The sequence below is a fragment of the Corvus brachyrhynchos genome, unplaced genomic scaffold, assembly GCF_000691975.1.
Source record: "Corvus brachyrhynchos isolate BGI_N302 unplaced genomic scaffold, ASM69197v1 scaffold20, whole genome shotgun sequence".
NCBI classification, from domain to species: domain Eukaryota; kingdom Metazoa; phylum Chordata; class Aves; order Passeriformes; family Corvidae; genus Corvus; species Corvus brachyrhynchos.
In genome coordinates this window covers 808,272-829,239 of record NW_008235735.1, presented here as the reverse complement: position 1 = coordinate 829,239, position 20,968 = coordinate 808,272, and the positions used below count along the sequence as shown (strand labels likewise).

The 20,968-nt window shown below is 37.9% G+C and overlaps 1 long non-coding RNA gene across 1 annotated transcript in view; it reads left to right on the top strand.

Annotated features, from left to right (window-relative positions):
* The window catches only part of LOC108446457, a 57,774-nt gene that overhangs the window by 27,044 nt on the left and 9,762 nt on the right, over window positions 1–20,968 (top strand). The window contains exon 4 of the long non-coding RNA XR_001861637.1: window positions 11,752–11,876. This is a non-coding gene — a long non-coding RNA (uncharacterized LOC108446457). The remainder of the gene's footprint in view (window positions 1–11,751; window positions 11,877–20,968) is intronic.

Here is a 20,968-nt window from a genome sequence, read left to right as displayed (position 1 = left end):
CTGGCAGATGGAATGGATGTTTTTCCAGAATTAAATTAACTTTCAAAACTAAATCTGTTTCCCTCTCCCCTTGAGAAATCCTGCCTAAGAACAGTATGCCTCTCTTTTAGGCTACGTAGGGCCAAAACCTCAGGCAGCAGGGCCTCTGATAGCTGTACTGCTTGCACATCTTAGAAGGGGTGTTTATGTAGCATTTACTCTTCTAGACTACATTTTAACTGTTACGTGATATTTAGATTCCAAACAATTTTTACTTATTTCCTGCTCGATTTGTATTTTACGTTAAGGATTGTTGCATAATGATTTGCTTTTTGTTGTTCATTGAGCAACTCAGCTTCCAGCTGTGATAAAGTAAACATCTGTCCTTTTCCTGGTGCTGACGTGGGAGGCCATATGGGCACTGAGAAATTCACAATACAAGAACTGCATATTAATGATTAGCTACTTTCCTTCTAGCACAAGGGGTTTCTTGATGATGTGAGGTGTAATAGAATAGAACCACAAAATACCAGAAAAATTCGGGTTGGTTTTCTGGACGTCACATAGTCAAAGCAGAGCTGTCTAGGTCAGGTTTCTCACAGCCTTGTACAGTCACAATCCAAGTAATTATCAAAAGTGCAGGAACTGGACTGAAAGTGAAGAAGAATAATTCAGTCCCCTTCAGACCATGTATCCCTATCCAGTCAATCCATTAATATACATAAAGGAGTATCAGGCACGACTTCAAATGTTCCATGCTCCTTAATATTAAAAAAATGTATTTGTGTAGTTCCAGCTATTGATTGCACAAAATGGGAGATCGTGTCAATATTCATAAACACCGGAAGGGAGGTTGTAAATTGAAAGCAGGGAATAATGGAATTTTTTTATGCCAGTATGCCAAAGCTGCAAGGAAACAGTACATGTGCAAAGATATTTACAATTATGAGTACAAACTAAGTAAAAATGCCTGTGATTGCTCTGACCTTCAACTCATTACATTACTAATTACCTTCATATTCCTCAATATAAAATAAACGTGTTTTAATTATATTTATGCACAAGTGCATTTGAAGTTTGGATAAACACTCATGAATAAATGAAAAACCCAATGAGCACCAGACTTCGTAAGAGAAGCACTGACAAAAGATTTAATTGTAGCTTTGAGAGTGGTTGTGATGCAACATTATCCCACCTAGTGTAAGTTTTAAATTATATTTGATTATAAAGATTATAGCTTCTTACATAAAGCAATCACTTGCCTGACAATTCCATGGAAGAGAGAAAGGAAACCTAGCAACATGGCAATTCCAGTTATTATAAATGGACCCTTGCAAAAGGTATAATCTGTTTGAAAACTTTGCCTTTAGTATTTGATGCAAGCTGTAAGTCAACTCAGTGAAGGAGCCTTTAAGTCCTCTATGTCTATGGCCAAGAGAGGAGTTGTGTTCAGGCACCTCATGGATCAAAACCATCATTTCTGAAAGATTTGGCAGGGGTTCTGTGAAGTTATTTCTTAATTGATCCTGAACTTGACATTTTTGACACTATCCCTGACTTTGCTGTTTATCTTTGCCTGTCCACGTCTCCTTGCTAGGATTGCCTTGGTGTGCACTCACAGAGTTGGTTTGCTGCCAGCAGGGAATTCTGCAGCATGTGAAAGGATGGATCTGTCATACATAATTTCAGACATTATAAACCCAGTCTTAAAAGGGTTCCTAACTTTGATTTTAGGTGCTTACTATAGCTCTCTGATGTTCCAAAGTGGTAAATACTTTTGCTACTACAAGTACCACAAATACTACACCACCAACTGTTGCAAGTGCTTTTAGTGCATGGTACTACTTATAAAATTGTTTTAACCCAGAATTTCTCTTCTCCGCTTTTCATGTTGTCTGGACTATGAAGCACAGAGATAACAGGCTGCTGCCAAGTCATATCAGATGTCCTTTAAGTGTATTGGGTTTCCAACACTTTTATCTTGGAAGACTCAATGGTACAGTGCAGGGTATCTGGGATAGCAGTACTGCTAAATCCCAGTGTATTTACTTTTTCAAGGCTGACAATTCCCATCTACCTGTTTTTCTTTAAGCATTAAAACAATGAAAATGTAAAAATATCCAATTTACAATTATGTATTGAGAATCCCACATTATATCACCCTTCTGTTGTGATCTGATTGGGGGAAGAGTATAAATGAAGCCTATGTATTTGAGTTTAAATTCTTGTGATTTCTTTATGAAGCACCATGAGATTGCAGGTCAAGGCAGTAAATGAAGATGGGTCTAGATTTTTTTTAGGATTCAGTTAAACTGAGCCAAGAGATATCAAACACGACCATCTTTGCCAATAAAATAAAGGTCAAATTGTCACAAAAAACCCCCCTCAGAATATAGAATTTCAACAAAGAAGCATCAGTAAGTAGCTATGTCATATTTATAGTTACATTTATGTTTATTCATCTGTCGGATTTTCAGTGGAGTCTAGAAAAACTAGACACTTGCTATGTTAAGAACAATTATCACATCACTTTCAGGTTAAATGTTTTTATCCAAATGTCAGTAAGAAGTTTACTCAGTTATTTTTATGCCATGTTATTTTTATAGACACGGCCATGGATTATTCCACACACACAGAAACAGATAAATTGAGCACTTACTTACCAGATTGTACAGCACTGCAGAAAGTCAGATGGAGCAGCAGTAGCCTAATTCAAATTCGTTTAAAGTACCTCGGCTCTAACAGGATCAGTCACCTTTTCCTATTAATACAGTATTCCTTTTTCTTCTCCTGAGCTTGACAGTTTTCCATGATAAAAGAGATCTTTCTAGCAATAAAACATACTTCTTTTTGTGTAATTAACAGGGCCAAGAATTTTCCAACAAAGCCACAAAAATCAATGAGTGATAAAGAAAATGTTTTGTCCCACTCAGATTTTCTTCTCAAACACACTTCAATTTCACGCCCTTTTGTAAAACAGATGTGTGCAAGTTATTCAGGCTGTTTAAAATCAAGAAACTTCCTCATAGTCACAGGGTTAAATGTGTACAACCAGGGTCTCATACAGGAAAGTAAAACTAGGTCTGCATATCATTATATGATTACAAAACAGAGCTTGAAAAATATGGTTTCTAATATTCAGTTTCTGCTATTCTTGTCCTGAGGATGATGTTAGCTACCAAAAAATACAGGTTTTTTCAACAAAGTTAAAATTAAAAACATAAAGAGAGGCCAGTACTACCCAGCTAGGAGGTTGAGGAACACTAACTCAGTGTGGCCTTGTCCCTGCTGCCTTTTGAATGAGCCCCTCTGTCTCCTGGCACCTGAGGTCTGCTGCAAAGCAGCCACCTGTGCTGAGGATTGTAGGGACAGACACACTGCCTTCCATTATGTTTTTCACCAGCTTTTCTTCCTGGCTTCTTCTCTGGAACCTGTCCAGCTTGTTTATTTGTGGACCCTACATGCAATTTTCCCAGAATCGAGCAGAGGTTTTGCTTTTGAGGAAGTTGAGTTACTGCAGAGAAAATAGGCACAAAAAGGAGAGCAAGGATATAGATGTTGATTGACAGCAAAGACACTCTCTGATAGAAAGTGCTTTCAATTTTTCTGTTATATTCACCATCCAAGTTCCCACTGCCTCTGAATTACCAATTAAAAGTCACTTTTGTTAATAAATCTTCTCGAACACACATGACAGCAAATGTTCCACACTTACATCTAGTCTAATAATCAAAATGCTTAACAGTGCAAAATAAATACTCTTGGTGGCTTCCACTGGGTTTTGTGCTTGATATTCTCCTTTCTGACATTACTGTTGTGTCACTCTGTTTAATTGGAAGTAACCCATCCTGCCTGACTGCTCTTTCCTCACTTTTGGTCGCCACTATCTCTGCCTTTCATTGTGCAGCTTGTTATCTCCAGTGCATGTCCTTTGGGGCTGGCAACCTCAGAGATCTGAAGCAAAGGTCTTTTGAGACAAAATCGCACGTTACAGCGACAAGTTCGCATCTCAGATGTGTTCAGTGTAATTTTCTACTGAAGATGTCATCTTCTAGGACTCTAAATAATATTTTTGTTCAGCCTTATCCACATCTCTGTATTTTTGCAAGTCCTCAATGACCCTGATATCCGCTCCTACTCAGTGCCAGTAATCTTGTTTTCAGTTTCCAGCTAAATAAGGTGTCAGCAGGTGTGTCAACCCATGCTTCCCTGGTGCCACCTCATCATTTTGCAGGGCCAAGTACAGACTGGTGTCTCATTACACTGCCACCTTATAGGCACTTTACTATTTTGACACCCTTTTCTACCAGGCTCTAGGGAGAGGGGATAGCTATCCAGAGGCCCCACGTCTAAACCCGTATTTCACTGGGAACTGCTTCTTAAACTGTGGCCCAGAAATTGCTGTGCCTGTTACGTCCAGTGAAACAGATTTGATGTGCATGATCTTCTGTGTAACTATTCTTCCTTTTTCTGAGACTATTTCAAAGGAATTGTGGTAAGAGTTCAGGGCAAACACTTACATATGCCCCTTAATCGTAACCTAATCTCTGTGCTAGGCATTTGGTTTTGCTGTGTCAGCAGTGTGGGTTAGCTTTATGATTTGGCCTTGGTTTTTGGCACATGCAGTAGGCCTTGACAACTTTCTCACCATCCTTGCTCTCCTGAGTCCGTGGTATAAATTATCTCTCTCTCTCCTCTTCATTTCTTTCCATTCTCAAATGCCTTTTTTGTAGCGTTATAATGTTTTCAAGCTGCTTTATGAATCACTGTCATTTAAGCACTGTTCCCCTTTCCCTCCAGAGGAAGTGGGAGCCTCCTATTGATTAACTGTGTAAGCTGGAAAATTGCTCTTCTGCCCTCTCTGTGCTAATAACCTAAATTGCTTTCTGCAGGATCTCATCATGGTAGTGCAGCTTCAGCAACCACTGTCTATCTTTTGGATATGACCAGTTAAGAATTTTAAATTATACTGATTTTCACACTCTGAACTTGCCCTTGCACAGTGCTGCCAAATTCCCTTGTGGAAGCCTGTCTGAAATCCTTAAACTTCTTCCAGGCCTCTATTCCCTTTGCAAATCGTGTCTGCAACTGGAAAACAAAACCAAAACAACGAAAATGACAAAAGGCCCTCTCTATTTGAAGTAGGGTTTGTGAGGCACCGCTTGGCAATGGCAGCAGGTAGAACCCTCATAAGGAGAGATGCTGGATTTTGTGCATCGAGCCAAGTCCTGATCCTCACTCTGAGTGTATTAATAACCACTGGACTCGATAGTCATGTGATTTTAGCCAGTATTTCCCACTTTTGATTCTACTGTTGTGAGTTAATAGTTCCTGAAGGTGCCCAACAGCAGCTTCCCCTTGTACTTACTAACTCCATATTTAATGATTCTATCCTTCCAGCTTTTTAAAATTAACATCTCATTTTGACAAAGCAAAAAAAAAGGCACACACATCTCACATACTTACCTTTCAAAAAATCTTTCCACCCTTTACCCAGAAAAGTGGACATTCTTGATGTGGCCTTAAACATCGCTAAAATCACCTTTAAAGTTACAGCTTTGAATCTGTTAAAACGTCTAAGAGGTTGATTCATATTGTTTCATTTTCTTTCAGACCAAAATGCGACTCATATAGCCGCTGATTCTCTCTGTGCCACTATTCCAGGTCAGGCAGGATTCTGGGCTACATAAAAATAAAAAATGAAAGAGGCTTTGAATGTAGCCTCAAGTTACAGTAAAACATAAATTATATAACCAAACTTATATGAAGTAGAAGGTATTCATATAAACCAGGAAAAACAGAATAGAAGTAAGCAGAAGTTTATAAAGAACTAACTAACTTCACATTTTTAAACTTGCAGGAGCAATAAGCATAAATATGGGCTTCTTGCCAGCGCCTTTCTAGTTTTAATGTGTCTATGTTGGAAAAACATTTAGTTTGTCTATTTATTTCTCATTCAATTGATGATTTTATAACAGCCATGTGTGTACGCATAACTATACATTTATTGATTTAAGTATTTAACACTCCTCCTGTTACAGGCCAATGCAAAAGTTTTCTTGTAACTTTTTGCCTTTGAGGAGTTTCTACCCAAGCAGAGCTTGAAAAGTTTCCAATGTGGATTTTTATTTTATCCAATGCGAGGAAAATTGACAGGACATGAAATTCCTGCTGCAAAGTAGTTAAATGGCTTTACTGAACTTATTTCAGACTTGAGGAAGGATTGGTCTAACTTTTAATGTTATATTATATGGTCTAAGAGACGCTACTTTCATCTCCAAGCTTTGTCTCTCCTATATTCTTTACACCAGTATAGCTACAGTGAAGCAACTTTGAAGCAACCTGTAATTTAAACAATTTGGGATATGAGCTCTCTTTTCCTGTTCTATTCCCAGTATGATAACAGCCTATGTAACTTTACTTGTGAGATTCTAAAATTAATTAAACACCTGCATAAATCTTCAGATTTGGGCTTGCTCAGCAGTGCTAGCGATAAGTATATCTAATATGTAAGTAGGTTACAAGCTGACTGAACAAGTAACAAGTTGTTCTTTATATGGGTATTTAAGTGGAAAGCTAAGAGTTCAGATCTCTAACGCTCCATATCTTTATTCACATGTGAATAAAGTCTTCTAATGCAAAAGGATTTGCCACTTCAATAAGAGTTGTGAAATTAAGCTTAACCTTTCTCTTCCTTGTGCATTTTGTTAATTAACAATTAACTTTCACAGATTAAACTTCCAAAAATCATTGCGCAAAAGCTGCTTGAGTCCCCTTTCAATGCCTTTATGTCCACAGCAAAGTCCAGTACTTCAGGAGAGTGTGAAGAATGTTTCCTGGAAATGTAATAATCTGGTGGATTACTGAGTTTTGATCATGTCTTGTGCTTTTATGACTATGGAGATGTGTCCATCTCTGTCATGCAAGATTTATTACTTAGAGTAGTCCAAAGTTGTAGGTGGTGAGTAACAAAAACTAGAATAATAAAAGAGTGTGTCATCTCACTTAAAACATTTTTTCCTGGATTTGTTTTGCTGATGAAAAATTTTAAAAGCAAGAGTCCACCTTTGGAATCAGTGCAGAAAGTATTGGTCAGAGATGTGCTTTAGGTCACATTAAGGCAATGTAAGTGAGGTTTATGTAACAAGTGAAAAATGGATAAATATTTTCTCTTGAAATAAATACATCACAACAGGAAGCTTAACCAACAGCAAAGCCGAGGGTAATACCTTCAAACAATCAACTCAGAAAAGTGCTAGTTTGCATGACACCAAGACAAATTCCTCCTTCAAATGGGGAAAACAGCCAACTGCCTTCGTGTGAGTTACAGTGATAGTGCTGCTAATGGAACTGAGCATCTACTCCAGCTTCTTCCTATCCTCAGACATCAAACAAGTCAAACACTGTGGTAAAATTCTATCTTAGATACAGGATACTCTTGTACACAACACAGCAGTGAGCTCCCCTGGTGTGATTCCCCTCTCTTATTCCCTTCCTGCCCACATGAAAAGGAACAGTACTAGTTTTAAATAATTTATTTTATTTGGTGTATTCAAAAGATTTTTGATTTTATGTACAATTCAGAGCAATTTAAATCCCTGTGTCCTACTTTACTCTGCAAATACCTGCTGTTCAGATATGCTCGGGAGAGCTGGGAGAGCACAGGCCCCAGAGCCTTCTGCCTTACCCCATGAGCTGGTTCTCCATGAAGTCCCTCACAACGCTGCCCAAGACAGACATTTGCTCACTTTGTGAGGTGGCATCAGTGTCGCTTGCTAACAGTTATGAGTAATGAATTGACAATAAGGTAGATGTTTCCTTCTGGTAGCACAATGACAAGGAGCCCTCACATCCCATTTCTTTCTGTGTTAAAACTATTCCAAGCTTAGCCTGCTATAATATGACCAGTTTGCTGACTGCTCACCATATGCTGAGTTTAAAAGCAGTGAGGCCTTCCTAAGGGATTCAATACATATAATGTGTTTGGAGGATGCGAGATTAACATAAAAAGTGAGCTCTCTGCTGTGAGATCAGATGTTGGCAATGAGAGCTTCTAAAGGTGCTGCCTCTTTCCTGAGATGGCATTTCAAATAGGAAAACATTGAAAATGAAATGCACAAACACTTGCTGAAAAATAAATGCAACTTAAATTGTATATCCTCGTGCACTCATGCTTTTTTTGAGAAACGGAATCTCCAGTGATGTATTTATACCTGGAGATGAAAATACATCTGATTTGTCATAAAATCATTAATGAATACCCAACACCATGTGCTCTGCCTGGATAAAACTGGTCTGCTGGCATGTGAGTCCGTAAGATGGATTGTCACTTGGGTAGCTACAGAAACATTTGGGAATGCGTTTTCCCCTTTCAAGTTCCCTGTCCCTGCAGCTCTCTGTTGCTTGTGAGCTGCACCGACCCAAAAGCCGATTAAACACCGTGAGTCAGAGCGTTCCTTTCAGGATTTCTTAGCCAAGAATCAACAATGGAGAAAATCATTTGCATGGGTTTCTAGTCGATGAAACATCATTCTGTCCCTTTGAATTCTGAAACACAAAGAGAGAGTATTTTAGTTCACCTGCAAGGTCCTGTCCTTTGAGCTTGTTTAGGTAAATTGACTTTGTGTAATGAAATTTTCATTGCTTCTGGGAATAAACAGAATAATATATTTTAAAAAGCATTGCCTACATAAAAATTGCTCCATTTCTAGTTACAGACTATACCAAGCAGTAGTATTACAAACTAAGTAAACATCAGATAACAGGAGAGCATTTTTAAAGGGTATCTCTTAGAGATTAATTCATGTCCAGTGGGAAGGATGGCCTAAGCAGAAATCCCATTTTACTGAGGTAGGAGTTAGGATACACAGCAGCCTGTCCTTCTGGGCCTCTCCTCTGCACACGTAATTCCCGGTTAGTGGAGCCATCTCCTGCTGCAGCAAAGCTCCCAGCATTATTCCACACACTCCAGGGAGGAGAGGAGAGAAGAGGAGTGTGGCAGGTAGTGGTCCTCAAAGTTCTTTTCCTGTACAAAAACAGCAGCACCCCTCACTGAGCGAGATTAAGGGAATGTTTCACGCACTCCCAGGTTTCCTGTGTAGCCCTGCCGTGGTGATGTTGCTCTGCATCCCCGATGAATTGATGCTACAGCCCTGAGCACTTCAGAACTGCAAAGCACGGGTGATAATGACATTCAGTGCTGCAAAAAGCTCTGCCTCCCACTGCACTTCTACATATTAAAAAGGAAGGGAAGAAAAGTCCCCCACAAATGCCAGGCTCCAGCATCAGGTCTGAATCATTAATGAGGAACAGCAGATTGAGTTTCTCCTTAAGTGCAAAATTTATTGCGGCCTGAACTGTTGTACCTCGGGCTGGTGCATGCACAGCATTCTGTTTCTTTCTGTCTAGGTCACTGATTTTGCCTGGAAAATTGAATGTCATTTGGTAGGTGAATTTGTGGGTTCTGGATATACTCTCAGCTATAGAAGTAGAGGACAAGAGCCATTATTTCTCAGTCCCTCTTCCTCTGGTGGCACAATATGCAGTTACGTGCTCAGATTCAGGGTGAACCTGTTCACACTGGAGTCTCGCCCATGGGAGAGCAGCAGATGAGGATATGGTCTCACCTGCAGTCTTTACCACCCTTTACCTAAAGAGTATAGTAGCCACATATGGTTTTGTGAGACTTACTTTTCAGTCCATATGGAGAAACTTCTGAGCATGTGTTTACAAACAAAACCACCCTTTCCTCAGGGCTCTGAGGGAGACTTTTCAAGATAACTGCCTGTCTAGATCGCGCTTCTTTGCCAAAACAGATGTTATAATGTATATTTCCTACAGCAGGTTTTTCTCTCAACAACGTTTCACTCCCTCTGCCAGTGAATGTCTCTACATTCATTAAATAGCTTAATTATCTCAATATCACATAAATTACTTTAAAGCAAGCAAACAACAAACATCACTCATTTTCTCATGGTAGTCTTTCGTGTGGGAAGCAGAGTAGCCCATGGATTCTGGGAACGCTTCCATAGTCCATTGTACATCCTACTGATCAAAGGATGCAGCTCTTGTTCTCCCGGTATTACAGGTAAGGTCGTTTGGATTACAGTGGATTTGCTTCCAGAAAAAGTGAACATCCAGTGAAGTATCTCACATGGACAGACAAAATTCATCCACCTGGCAAGACCTCATTCTGCTTCTTTGCACTGCACAATATTTAGCTTCCTTTTTACAGTTGAATGCTATTTAATAGACACTGTTTAAATGAAAATAGTGCCAATTATTCAATATATTAATGGTATTACAATAGTCTGTGGGAACTAATGAAGAATAATTTGTGCTGGACATTTTGCAGAAGTTGGTGAAGCCAGCATTTTCCATGAAAAGCATGGAACATAAAACTAACGATAATATTTACGTTATTAACAACTTACTCTTGTTTTCTACAAGCACAGTGTTTGACATTATGACTACTTCTCCTGCATGAAAACCTGGAACTCATATATATTGTTGTTATGATGACTGGAAAACTGAAAATGAAGTGAGGCAAGTAAATGCCCTGCTTGTGTCTTACTACTCACTGTGTGGACAAGACAAGCTACGCTTTGCAGTACTCTGTCTCTCTTTTACAGAACCTTGTCTTTAATTGTGTCTCATTAAATAGCAATAATACAACACTGAACTGACACCATGCACGAGTGCTTCACAATCACCTATTTGGGCTGATCTCCTGTGAGCTAAACTGTCTAAACTCTGACAGTGTTCTCCAAGAAACACAGCAAGCAGGCATGCTCCGAGGCTGATCAGGATCAAGGGAGGCTTTCAGATGTCTAGGTGTAGGTGTAGCTTATGCGTCCACTGAAAACAGGCACCAAATCAGCCTTTGTTTTCTTCAGTAGTTATATTAATACTGTTCAAAGGCATTGAACATTCAGGTACAGGGTCTTCTAAAAATTAACAGCAATTCTAATCCTGTTGCTTTTATTTCATATACTAAATAGTAAATCGCTTCTGAAAAAAATAATTGCTTTTGACTTTTATTGCCTAATGAATTATTCACTTCAAGTGGGAAAGGCAATTTTATAGTATCTCATAAAAAGTATTTTAAACAATATGGTTATTATACATTTTCAGTCTCTGCCACAGATTGTTTTGAATGTTTTAACTGTGATATGAGATTTTAAATATTGAACATATTGGGTGCCAGTGAATATTTCAGAAAACACAGACAAGCTCTTCTGGCTTCACAGTTTGTATTATTAAACTGTCATGAAGTGGGAAAAGCCTCTCCTGTCATGAGACTGTCAAAGGGGAAACACAGAAGTGACTTTGAAGAGAACCTGCAATAGTAAAGGTCTGAAAGAAGGCAGTGGAGAAAGAGAGTAAGAAACATGAATGTAATAGAACAAAAAATACAAAGCTGGCTGGTATACTGAAAAAGGGGTTCATATTTCATGTAGTCACAGTTCTAAGCAGTAAGGCTGCCTTGGCAGATGAATGGCACAGGTTAGAGATCTCTCTGTGCAACTGTCAAGCTGTAGGATTTAAGCTGGGATTCGAGCAAGTGTTTCAATCAGATAGGGAAATTTAAGGAGGAATATTGACTGCAAGGCCTCACTCATAGTCAGGTAGATGCAGCTCATACGTCAAAGCACAGTTCTCAGTTTAAAGGGAAGTACGTGTTACCTGATGCCTTCCAGACCTGGTTTGTTTTGCTTTAAATAATAAAAAGAATTATAATAATAATACTTGAAACTAAAATTTTATTTTCAGATGACCCTCAATTGGTCATGGCTGCCTGGAATTCCTGAGTCTCACCAAGTCCTCCTATCTTAGCAGCAAGTACTTCCCCTGTGTAGGCTGTCCCAGGAAGATGTGTACCACTACCTGACACAAAGGTAATAATTTTTGGGGAAAAGGTTTTATCAGCAAGCTGGCATTATGGAACTGAAAGTATTCACAGATCAGAGAAACTGATAAAATGGGTTAACCATGGATCTAGGAATGTAAAAAAAAAAACACTTTCAATGTTGAAATTTCCTAATCAGCAAAAATTGAGTTTCCCTGTATGGATAAAAAAAAAATTAGATACATAAAGAGAAACAAGTCTTAGGAATTAGCAGAGACACGCAAATATTTAAAGCATGTCTACAGTGCAGAACTGTGTTGCAATAACCTTTCTGAAGTTACTAACACATCTACTGCTACATAATGTACAAGGCATAGGCTTCTTTTCATGCTAATCTGGTAAAATCCCCTTGATCTTGAAAAGATAAAAGACATTGCAGGGCTATCTTTTACTTTCATCTTCTCTGTCTATTATCCAGGTCTTTATAAGTCACCTTTGTCTCACCTGCTCCTTACCTCATAACTTTCCTTTTTGAAAGAGCACATTAACACGTTTAGATGCACAAATAGCCTCTTCTTACAAAAAAAAATGACAGTCTCTTGAGATCAAAAAGGATGATTGTCATTTATCTGCTGTTTAGACATGCTTAAGTGGGCATACTTCTTACTGTCCTGGAGGGTCATTTTAAGGTCAATACTGTATGTAAATAATACAATTCAGCTGAAGTTCAACTGACCAAAAAAAGATGGAGGCTTCCCCATTAAGGTTCAAGATGAAATAGCAATTTCCTACATGTACTCATCATCCAATGTGTCTCTGTTCCCTTGAGATCTAATAATTCTTTAAAATTCCACAAGGGAGGATTGCCTTTGCTTTTATGATCCAGAGGTTTTTCATCCAGAAAATAATATCCCATGTATATTGCATGAATAAAGGAAGGGGAAGCCTCCTCAGAGAAAAAATTATAAAAAGCCAACTAATTTCTAACACAACACAAGCTGGTTTTCCCTGTAACAAATTTCCATAGTTATTCCTGTCTGTCTACTATATGCCAGTTAAATGGGCTTCTAATACACTTTGTTCCTTTCTGTGCAAGTGATTCATCTTTCCTTTGAAAAGTAGGGATAGCACAGAACTGAAAACAACCATTTCTGCTTAGGGGAATCCTGGGTTAGCCCCATGTAGTACCCATTGATATAAAATCTATATTCTATTTAAAAGCTCCATATTTCCCACAAGTTACCATAGTGTCTTCTAGTGATTAGAACATGAGAAAATTCTCCTGCTATGAGTGGATTTATCTATCTGTATGAAGAAGTACATGGTCCCTGATTTAGTCTTACCAGTCTGAGAGGAGCCTCCATTTTTCCTGCCTAGGTCTTACAAGGTGTCAAAGTGAGAGATGTAGCTCAGTTTTGACATACCACTTAAAAATAGGACTACGAAGATAATTTAGAGATACTGACATGTCCTATGTTACTTTTTTCACCCAAGGAGAAAACAAAACTTAATATGAATATCCATAACTCTTTCTTCTCTCTTGCTGTTAAAAGTGTACAGTAAAGTTCGCTTGAGTAATTATCTTGGATCTCACTGAAGTATTACCAAGAGCACACCTACATGTTTGTGAGTGTGTAGATACTTGTGTAAGAAACATTTATCCCAATTAAGACCAGTTTTTTAGCTGTGGCTTGATCAAAGACTCACCAGCTACACACAGATTTACCTAAATGCAAACATTTCCCCTCTGCTCACATTTTCCACATCCACATGGCAGCTGTTTTTCTAGTGAAGCTGTGTTATTTTCCTCATGAAGTCCTCAAAGTAAGTGCTTTGTATAAGAAAAGGTAAGGAAATTTATACTGCAGACTGATTTCTGTTTTATTCTTCTTCTTTGTTGGAAAAGGGTGGAATTGATATTACCTAAAGCCTTTGAGATCAAACCTGATCCATTAAAACATTTCCATGAAGCATAGTCTCTATGCTAAATAAATTGTGGTTAAGTAAAACCAGGAATCATGAAGAGTTGGGAGTTTCACTTGTGCACTAATCTTCTATTTAATCTCACTGTGACTGCTCCAAATATTAAGGACTGGCTTTCCAAATGGGAAGCATCACTGGAAAACCAATGCCATAGGTGAAAGAAATTTATAATAGTTTTGCTTTCTCTTGAAAATGATGCATAATAAGTGTGGGGGAAAGTGATAGTGGTACTTCTCCAGGGGGCAGTCTCTTCATGGAGCCTTTAGAACAATTAAGTGAAGAAGCTGAAACAAGCAAAAGCAAATGCTAAATAGCTGGGTTTATGTATCAAAAAGCAACCTCTTAATAGCAATGATATAAAATAGATGATACTGTTTAAACAAAGCAGGTCCTGGGGACTTTTAGAAAAAGACTTACATTAAATCGGAAGTCAAACAATGCCCTTGAAAGAGGATTTTTCATTGTCATGAATCAGGAATAGGAAAAGCATTTCCCAGTAATAAATGGTGATGCAAAATGGATTTTCCCGTCATGGTGCTAAATTCTGCCTTTTGCTGTCAATGGGATTAACTGGATGTTAAAAACCTGAGGTGTTTACATCTGAGTTATAAATGTTTTTCAGAGAATAAAAATTGCACTTCGTGAATGCAAAGGAGAAGCTAAAACATGAAGTAATACAGGTGACTGTTTTAAACTAAAAGCAGCACACTCTGGACAATGAAATGGAACAGGATCTATTTTGCTGAGACAGCTTTTTGTTTTCCACCTGGATGAGAGATTTTGCATGAAAGAAAAAAAAGGCAATGTACACAAAGCCCTCTGCCTTTACTGCTCTATGAACTATCAACTTGAATGAAGTCTGATGGACCTGGGGCAGCTGTTAAAACAGCAGTTCGTCCCTTCCCTGTCTAAATATGATGCCAAGTAGCTGCATGGCCCCAAACCTGGACAGACAAGACGAAAAGGCAAAAATAATTCCAGTAGTAAAAAAAAAAAAAATCTTTGTGATGTCTCAGCAGACACAGATTTAGAAACTGAAATGCATAAACATGAGAAGATCTGTTGAAACTCTAACATGCATTGTTGACCCACAGCATGCTGGATTGTTTTACACTCAGCTGGGGGAATTTTCAAAGGTAGTAAAGTGGGCAAACCTAGAGATATGACTAAGGCTTACAAGCATCTTACAGCTTCTGTAAGATATTTCATTCTTTCCATGCTTCAGAGTTTTCAGATAAATAGAACAATTGCAGAAATTAGAAGAAGCAGGTGGAATAAATGGAATTTAATGCAGTCATCACAAATTAAGGCTGATGTAATGCTAACATCGTATATATTATCATGGGTTGATAATCTGCTGGCTACCTAAAGTTCTTATGCTACAATAAACCCCTTAGTTTAGCACGAAATCATCATGGCCACAGCAAAATTTGAGTACAAACAACCAACAGTCAGGTTTTGACACTAATAGAAGGGGATTTCTTAGGCCAGGTGCTCTTATTGACTAAAGACAGGCTTATTAATCTTTCATTTCAAGTGTACTGCTTGACAAGCCTGCCCTAGTTTCCACACCACATGCTCACCTGCCAGCCTTCTCAAGCTTGTGACACCAATTCCTGAACACCAGAACCAAATTAGCATTTGACCTTTAGAAAGTTAGCTCAGAATGCAAGTGCATGTCCAAAACTCACACAACTCATCTTTTCTTGGCCGAAAACCTAAAGAAACCATCTAGGAAGACACTGCAGGTTATGAGCACAAGCAAAGAGCGTGGAAGTAGGGAGTTTACAGGGTGTGATTTACTTGCAGTAAAAATAGTAACCTTCCGGCATTCACAGCCCACTGTTTCAAGGAAAAGGAAATAAAAAATTAAGTGTTCAGTAACATCAGAATGGCATCTGAAATAATTAAACTACTGTTTTCAGAACCCTGAGGAAGAATGGGATATAGAGGAAAACCTGTCTAATTTTTAAGAAAAATTAAATAGCCTACTGCTGTACTGTGAAACAATGCATTAAATTTGGTGCTCTATTTTTTTTTATTTTGCAATGTTTTTACGAGGAAAAAATAAGCACAACTTACAGAGAGCTTGAAAAAGTAGCCATACATATTATATATATATAATAGCTGTCTCACAAATTTCTTTCCCTTGGTGTTTTCCCTCTCTTCCCATATAATTGGAGGTCCCAAGCTCAGGTATTTCAATCAGCTTTCTCGGGACTCCCTCTATAGCCAGTGGAGAAAAAAAGGACCTCTAGAGAGCACTGCAACACATAAATTCTGAATCGCCTTTAGCAGGGCTCTCTCTCTTCTCTCTCAGCTCTCAGGAGAGCCTTTGAAAGTTTTCAGTTAACTGGGAGAAAAGGTTTATCAACACTCCTGCTGTGAGGCAGCAAACGTGTTTCCATTTCTTTAAAAATATTAGGTGCCTATCTAAAGCCGCTGGAAACTAATTCCTTGTTTCAATGATTTCCCTGATCCATTTTATTTTTTTTATTTTCCCTAATTAGCTGTAAACTAGACACATTTACCTGATTTAATATAGCATCACCAGAATTCAGATATCCTGGCGTGTTGAGCTGATTAGGTTCTTTTTAACTTTAGAAGTGGAATAAGTTTTCAATTACTCAAGTTGCACAATAATTTTTCAAGTTAATTTATAAAATCCAAAACTTTTACCAGATTGTTGATGCAAAAGCTACAGTAGCTAAAAAGTACTGTTGCAGAATATACTGTTGAATATTTGAAAGACATCGACTTAAGAGTTCTCTTTATGCTTCTACGCATAGGAATTACAGTACTAAGTTCTGTATTTTATGCTGCTATCTTTGCAAAATACTGTGCTTGAAGAAATATATTTTTGTTTTAATAGCTGATTTTTCAATGGCATCAAGGGGTATGCACAAGTCTCTTCATAGAATGGTGTCCTGGTTTTATTTATTTTTCTAAAGGTTGCTTCAAAGCATTTTAGGCACTTCACAAACTCAAGGCCAAGAAACTCAATACTAATGAATTGGCAATATGATCCTTTTTAGAGGCAACTAAATTTTCTTGACTCTAAAATGATGACAGTTAAGATGAATCTTTAATTTTCACTGCCTGCCCATGAACATTATCCTTTAACACAAAATTAATTTTTCATCTATTTGTGTGTGCCTAAAATTTCCTTTCCAAAAATCAAATGTCCCTTTCACTTCCATGGAAAAACACTGAACTTTGTAATGTTTTTGCAAGATTTATCCCCAACACATTCTGAAATGTTTAATCAAAGGTATCGGTAGATACCACTTCTGTTTCATTTAAAAAAAACCAGTTTACAAATAAGTGACATTTTAAATACTTTGTGTTACTTTCAGCAATGTTCTACTCTAGCAAGCAAAATGAGACGTGACACAACAATGTAACTCTATTAAATGACAAAATATTTTCCGTGTTCCTGAACTCTGAAATTATTTTAAAAGACAGAAAGAAATCTATTTGCATTTTGTCTCCATAATACAAGCCTGTACATTGCAGATGTCTGCATGACAAATGTACCTCCAGAAAGAAAAGAAAAATAATTCACTACACAGTAGTTTATCCTGAATAACCAGAAGTCAAATGGTACAGTAAAAAGCTTTTAGAAAATCAGGGAAGGAGTAAACATAGTATCTTCTAGAAGCAAGAAAATGTAGCCCTAGCTAAATTATGTTGCCTGGTGGGGTAATTGTTAAAAGACAAGCTTTCAAGCTTTTTTATGATGAATAGAATTCCAACATTATATAAATATGATCAGATTAGATTTATCTTTTTATGCAACAAGCTGTGCTTTAGCAATTGTCATTTTGTTTTGATAGGCAGAGAAAATATTATTGATATTGACATAATAACATTCTTGTTTTACTAACTTTATTAAAAGTAGCTCCAAAATAGAAAAGTTTATAAATACATAACTCAAATTAAATCAACCAAACATGCCCAGCTTTATAAACATAACTTCTTTTTCCACTGGCAATATGAATTAGTGACTCCTTTGTTCTGCTCGAAGTAAGATTGTTTTCTCACTTGCTAAACAGTTGTTAAATTGGTGAGACATACCCAATATATGGGAGTCCCAAAGGATTGATGTTCTTCTGTCAGTCTTTTATGACTCAGGGAAGTAAGGACCAGTGATAACTAAACATAAGTCAATAACTCTGCAGAAATACCAATTTATTCCATAATCTACTCTTTAATCCACTTTTCAATTACAAAGACACTAAATGTAGCATTAATTTCTATTTCTCACACCTTTCTTCACAAGGTCAGCTATTTGGATTGGTCACTCCTTTTAAAATTTCTCCATTTGCTTTCCATCTTTTACTTCCTCAGAAACAGGTTTTTGCCTTTTCCTCACCTTTCAGTTCCTTCCCATTTCAGCCTGTTATGACTACCCTCATGATTCTTTTCCTTTACTGTAGAATTCCTTCCAGCCGTTTTTTTTCCAGCGAGTGGGGTTCCCAGTTACCTGTCTTTTCTTCACAGCCACCTCACAGGAAGGAGATTTTGCTTGTTCTATACAAATATGGGGTTCCCTCTCACAAGTAACAATCGATAGGTTGAAACAGCCTCAGATTCAGCCACTGGAGGTTTAGGTTATTTGGAAAAATTCCTTCAAGGAAAGGTCTGTCAGACGCTGGAACAGGCTGCCCAAGGAGTCAGTGGTGGAGTCAGTGTTCCTGGAGAGATTCAAAAGATGTGTAGGTGTGGCACTTGGGGACAGGGCTAAGGAGCGGCCTTGGTAGTGCTGCACTTACAGTCTTAAGGGTTTGTTCCAACCTAACTGAATCTATGTTTCTATGGCCTCTTGTCACTCCTGCAGGAGTTTAACTGAGGAGAATATTCCAAATTAATCTTGAGGGGGGGAAAAAAAGTAAAAAAGAACCCTCACCAACAATAACCTTCACGGGCAAAAATCTATGAGCTTTTTCTACCAAACATTTTGTAGAACTTTGCACTGATAGCACCAATCCTTTGCAATACTTCTCCCACATAAACCCTTTGTCCATGACAGTCAGTACAAGCGAAAATTCTTCAGGGAAAAAAATAATAAGTTTTAAAAGGATCTGCAAAATGCCCAGATTTAAATGCTTTAAATTTTTTTTTTTTCTTTAACTTCATTCACCTCATACATCACACTCAAAATAACATCCATCAAGAAAGTTATTGTGGCAACATTGACAGCTGTGGAATATCTATCTTTTAATGTTGTAGATGAGCTTTTAAAAACATTCTTCCTGCCTGATACAACTTAGGGGCTTGTTAAATAGAGATTAGAAAAGGAAGGATATTCTTGTACTTCAGAAATCCTATGTTTCCATAGCATTTTGAAGTCCTTTTCCTGCAACTGCTGCAGGTTTCATTTGTGGTCTTGGAAAAGTCAATCTTCATCACCTATGGAAACACTATTTCATTCCTTCAAACTCTTTCAGAAGTAACATCCATCTTGATTTTTGACTTGTTGGGTATAACTTGTCAATCATTTATGTCATCAAATCCAGTGCTTAGAATCCTGGGAACATCCTATTACCTGGGATGTCTGGGTGCTCTCATGAAACAAGCAATAATCACCACCATAAAAATAATTGACGCAAAGACATACATTAATGAACGCTACAACCTGTGAGGCACTGAGCTGATATTAATTTGGGAGTTGCAGCGATTTGGACCAAATACTGCCATACATGCATGATGGGAACACGCCTCAGTAATTTCTGCTCACAAAACCAGATTAATTTTAAGGCTAAAAACTTTCTTTCTAAAGCCCTTTTCACATCTATTGATAACCTTCATTATTAGTTGCTAACTTGCTTGGGTGTGTTGATCTGCGAGTCCCATTTGAATACATTCATTATTATACCGCCAGAAGAAACAAAATTAAACTTAATTAGAGGTCACATCACCTCCAGCTCAAGTTAATTAAAAGCCTAATCAAACCTTTTGGGAAACAGTAGCCTGTCACTGAAAAAATGATAAGGGGAATAAATTGCATTATCCCCGCACTAAGGAGAGTAATCTGTCTGATTGCCTTTTATTCCTCCCCCTGCCCGATTTTGCACAGAAAGAAATACATGGAATAGTATATATACTCTCACATAACATTTGTACTAAATAAATGAGTTTGCCTGCTTTCCCTCAGTCTGGTAATCAATGCCTATCGCAGGAGGAAATGCAGGAATTATGCTGCATGTCTTTATGCTGCCTAGCACATAAAAATAATTAGTTATTACAAGGTCAACTTTCCAACTTTAACTGCATTTGGGAGAAGTGTGGAAACCAGCTGGAGGCCTAACAGGACTGAATCTCCAATTAATATGGAGGAGATAGGCAGAACTCATGGGGTGCACACTCCAGCTGTTGGTGTCAGGACACCTGTGCTCTCAAATTGCACTGACCCGCTGTGCAACCTGGAAAAGCCACTGCCTCTCTTGGATGTTTGTTTTGACCATTTAAATGTGCTCACAAAATGGGGTCCTTCAGACAATTTTTGCTCCTCAAAATTGCTTACTCTTCGCTTACTGCTGTATTATCAATTAATACCAGCCATGCTGTAAGGAAGCTACAAAGAAAGACATTTCTCACGTGGGAGGTCTAATGAGGAAAAGTTCTAGCAACAGATGCTGAAAATGATTGTGGCCAGTTGTTTCATATCACCAACAGCCTCATATAACAGCCTCTCCCATCAGGAGCCCGCAGATGAAATTTATAAAAGAGAAAAACTGATTTTTCAATAAAAAATGTTTATTGGACTTGAAAAGAAGTCCTGAACAAAAATCACCCAGCAAGAAACTTGAGAATACTCAATACATTCATTATCTGTATTTCTTTGGCCCCACATATGTTTTGAGTCTGGCAAGAACCTGTTAATTTTAAACCCAACTGCTTCCTTGGGTATTATAAGTAATATTCATTATTGAACATGAAAAACTCAAATTGTATCAAACTAACAGTTTAATATCATCCCTGTTCCATACTGGATTCATAAAACTCATAAAAAATGAGATCCAAACCTGTGTGCTTCTGAATTTTTCTGCTTGTCCTCATCTTTATTTGTTCCTCCTGGAGAATGATGGGCTGTTTAAGCTGAGCTGAGCTGATGGTTTTCATCAAAACAACTTCTTATGCCAAACTCTCAGAAAT